The following is a 4,668-nucleotide window of genomic DNA, read 5'->3' as shown; positions in this document are numbered from 1 at the left end:
TGCGGTGGGTCGTCGGCGGCGGTGGAGCGGGGGAGGGTGCGGGGGGTCGGGGGCGGCGCCCGGTGGAGCGGGGTAGAGGGTGCAGGGGGTGCTCGGCGGCGAGGGGGACCGGATCTGGCGAGGTGGGATAGCGATCGCGAGATGGAGGGGGATCGAGATCAAGTGTCCATGAAATATACACTAATGGCGCACGGGGAGCAGTGCGCCATTACTAGCTTAAACTAGTAATGGCGCACCGCACCAGGTGCGCCATTAGTAGTTTTGCAAAAAAGTAAAAAAAAAATTAGTGGCGCACTATGTTGCTGGTGCGCCATTACTAGTTACAACTAGTAATGACGCACTATGTGCTGGTGCGCCATTAGTATGTCTGGCAAAATAAAAAAATAAAATTTGTTACTAATGGCGCACCGTTTGTCTGGTGCGCCATTAGTGTCTTTCACACTAATGGCGCACCAGACATGTGGTGCGCCATTAGTGGCCATTCCATCTATAGCCCTTTTCCTAGTAGTGGTTATGTGGCTCAAGTCATCAGCATCTGGTGGTCGCACATAAGTGCCCTGGAAGTTGTCAAGGAATGCATCTTCCTAATTCTCCCAACTACCAATGGAGTTTGCTGGCAGGCTATTCAGCCAATGCCGAGCTGGTCCTTTGAGTTTTAGTGGGAGGTACTTGATGGCATGTACATCATCACCGCGAGCCATGTGGATGTGGAGGAGGAAATCCTCGATCCATACTGCGGGGTCTGTTGTGCCATCGTATGACTCAATGTTCACGGGTTTGAATCCTTCTGGGAACTCATGGTCCATTACTTCATCGGTGAAGCATAGGGGGTGTGCGGCGCCTCTGTGCCGGGCTATATCACGATGCAGTTCATACGAGTCTTGTCTGCTGTATTCGGCCCGGCCGGATTTGCGTTTAGTGTATCCGGCGTGACGATCATCGTCCCGCGTTGGGGCGCGACCCCGTGATCCGTAGATTGATCTTGTATGCCCTGCTTTGTTTTCCAATACGTCTCGCAGGTCCCGCGTGTTGCCCCGGGCCTTGGTGTTTTTGGTTGTCTGGTGACGGGGTGCGGGCTGGACTTCGGGCTGATATGCCCCTCTGTCTCGGCCACGAGGTGGCCGATCCGCCGCATCATACGCTGGTGATGTAGGTTTTAATGCTTCCTCCTCGAGTTGGGGTAGCAACCTGCGTTTTGGGTAACTCTTGGTTGGGCGTTCAAGTTCGTATTCCTCGGCCGCTAGGACTTCAGTCCATCTGTCCGCTAGCCGATCTTGATCAGCTCGAAGCTGTTGTTGCTTTTTCTTCAGGCTGTTTGCTGTGGCTATAAGCCGGCGCTTGAAGCGCTCCTGCTCGACGGGATCCTCAGGCACGATAAAATCTTCATCGCCGAGGCTCACCTCGTCTTCGGAGAGAGACATGTAATTGTCATCCTCCATTTCTCCGTCTGCTGCCTGTTCTGGAGGGCTAGCTTGTTCATCCTCCCGCTCTAAATCTGGCTGGAGGGGATTGTCATCGTCTTCGGCACTATCCGGAGTGTTATTGTCTCTTGTGCCGGTATCGCTGCTCTTGCTATGGCGGGACTTAGAGCGGCGCCGCTGACGTCGGTGCTTGGATTGCTTCTTGGAGGGATTATCCTCCGTTGTCTTATCGCCATCACCTTCTTTGGGGGTATCCACCATGTATATATCATATGATAAGGTGGCAGTCCAGCGCCCTGTGGGCGGTGGTTCCTGTTCGTCTCCTGCATCGTCGTCCATACCGTCGATGTCTTCGGAGCCGAAGTCTAGCATGTCGGTTAAATCGTCGACTGTGGCTACTAAGTGGGTGGTGGGTGGGGAGCGAATTTCTTCGTCGTCCGCATCCCATTCTAGCCGAACATAGTTCGGCCAAGGGTCTCCTGACAGGGAGAGAGACCTCAACGAGTTTAGTACGTCGCCAAAGGGCGAGTGCTGAAAGATATTCGCGGAGGTAAACTCCATGATCGGTGCCCAATCAGATTCGATAGGCACGGACGCAAGTGGCTTGGAGCCCGTGTCCGGGGACGAATCCTACGGTTCGGCAACACGGCTCTCATAGGAGGTGAAGTCAGTATTCGGCTCTATCGCCACTGAGAGTGCGGCCTCCATGGCGGGGTCTATCCACCCGTCCTTAGATGGCGCAATTTGTTCCGGATTGAGGACCGGAGTAGTTGCAGGTGTGATCTCCTGAACACTGTCCGACGGCAGAGCTAAGTCATGCTCGTCGTGATTGTGCGGCGCACTTGACATGGGCTCGAATCCGTCGAAGATCAAGTCTCCGCAGATGTCGGCAGTGTAGTTCAAGTTTCCAAACCTGACCCGATGGCCAGGGGCGTAGCTCTCGATCTGCTCCAGATGGCGAAGCGAGTTGGCCCGCAGTACGAAGCCGCCGAATACGAAGATCTGTCCGGGGAGGAAAACCTCACCCTGGATCGCATCGTTGCCGATGATCGAAGGGGCCATCAAACCTTGTTGTGACGGCACAGTGGAACTCCCAATGAAAGCACAAATATCGGTGTCAAAACCGGCGGATCTCGGGTAGGGGGTCCCAAACTGTGCGTCTAAGGCGGATGGTAACAGGAGGCGGGGGACACGATGTTTACCCAGGTTCGGGCCCTCTCGATGGAGGTAATACCCTACTTCCTGCTTGATTGATCTTGATGATATGAGTATTACAAGAGTTGATCTACCACGAGATCGTAGAGGCTAAACCCTAGAAGCTAGCCTATGGTATGATTGTTGTTGTCCTACAGACTAAACCCTCTGGTTTATATAGACACCGGAGGGGGCTAGGGTTACACAGAGTCGGTTACAAGGGAGGAGATCTACATATCCGTATTGCCAAGCTTGCCTTCCACGCCAAGGAGAGTCCGATCCGGACACGGGACGAAGTCTTCAATTTGTATCTTTATAGTCCAACAGTCCGGCTAAGGGATATAGTCCGGCTGTCCGAGAACCCCCTAATCCAGGACTCCCTCAGCGCCCGCTTAAGACGGGTGCTAGATAATTTATTGGACATAGAAGCTCCCGCCCCTGCATGGGCAAGCTGGACGTACTAGCTGATACATGCAGATCGGCTAGCGATACTAGAACATATATATATATATGACTACGGTAGGAAAAAGAAACGGCAGTCCCTACGCAGAGGGGATACAATACATATATGACTACGACAGTGCCCTGTTCATGCCCATGGCCGTGCGGTGGGTACATCAAACTGCACTGAGCACAGCAAGATGAAGACATGTATGAGTATGACACTACGTACGCAGACGGGATGATACTTCAGAACTTGAGGAGGAAGATGGAGGTGGTGTTGCATTCGGGGCAACGGATGAGCGGGAGTGGAGGCATCTGATTGCTCGTGTGATGAGATGGAGGTGGTGTTGCACTACTACGGGACATGGACGAACACATGCTTTGCAAGCCCAGCTAAGCTGAGAGGAATGGAGAAGGGGAGCAGCTTGGAATGGCCATCCGAAGCAAGCAAGCATGGCATTTAAAAAGACAGAGAGGAGCGTCGCCCGGCTAGCCGTTGCGACTGAACGGTGACCAACACGCATCTAGCCGTTGTCACTACCACGCAGTAAATGCCTCCGCGCTGGTCGCTGCCGCCTGTTGCAGCTAGCCGTTGTCATTACCAGATGGCATGTGGGAATACGAGCGCTATACAAGATGTTGTATGCTGCCCAATGAAGTTTATACGCCAACGTTGTATTGGAGTTAGCACCAACCGCATGGGGACGAGGGGTGCGGATAACAACCTCGCGTGGCCGCATGTGCACACGCGATTTATCGGGAGAAAAGAGACTGTTGCCTGTGGACGCAGCGCACCTTTTTCCTTCTTCTATATCCTCATCGCTGGTCGGCATCGTCTCGTCGGTATGCATGCAGACGAAGTGCAGTGCAACCGAAGTGTGTGTGTGAAGGTGATACCAGATGAGATCATGAGATTCGTCAACAAACGCCTACCATTTCCCTTCTTTTCACGGGAACTTCCGCCGGCAAAGTAGACTGACCTGACCTTTCTATCGAGGTAAACCCACGAACTGCAAAAGACATCATTTTTCTCTGTTCGATTGAGGAGCACAGTCTATCTTTTTTCAATCACGTAAGTTTTACGGCACTTGATGATGTAAAACTAGTCTAGACTGCCTTATCATTTCCGTTTGCAAAGGGAAACGGCATTGACAAGGCTGGCTGTACCGAAATATGTGAGGTGAGGTTATCCGCGCTCTCACGCGAGATCGACAGCACTGTGCGAGATAAGGATACCGTCCCAGAATGTAGTATGGATTGATCAATAATTCCATGGGCCAGGTAGGTACTGGAGAGAGAGCATGTGAGGATGCAAACCAGCTGGAAGATCACATGCATGCCTCTCCATCTTGCATTCCATATTTGCAAGTGCAAAGGCGCAAGACGGAATTTGGGCTGGCCACACCCGCACCACAGCTGTGCATCGCTGTCGCAGAGTGTTCAGGGGGAAATACCTTCACATGGACCGCCGAATGTCAGCATGCAGATCAAAGAAAGAAAAAAAAAAACATGCGTTGCCATTGGCGGTTAAAGTCACGGGATGGGGAAATACTAGAAACAAAACGGCATATCGAGCAGCCAAATATTTAGTTGAATTTACAGGAACTAA

The sequence above is a fragment of the Triticum aestivum genome, chromosome 2D, assembly GCF_018294505.1.
Source record: "Triticum aestivum cultivar Chinese Spring chromosome 2D, IWGSC CS RefSeq v2.1, whole genome shotgun sequence".
In the NCBI taxonomy this organism is placed as follows: Eukaryota; Viridiplantae; Streptophyta; class Magnoliopsida; order Poales; family Poaceae; genus Triticum; species Triticum aestivum.
Note: the sequence above shows the minus strand (reverse complement) of the source record.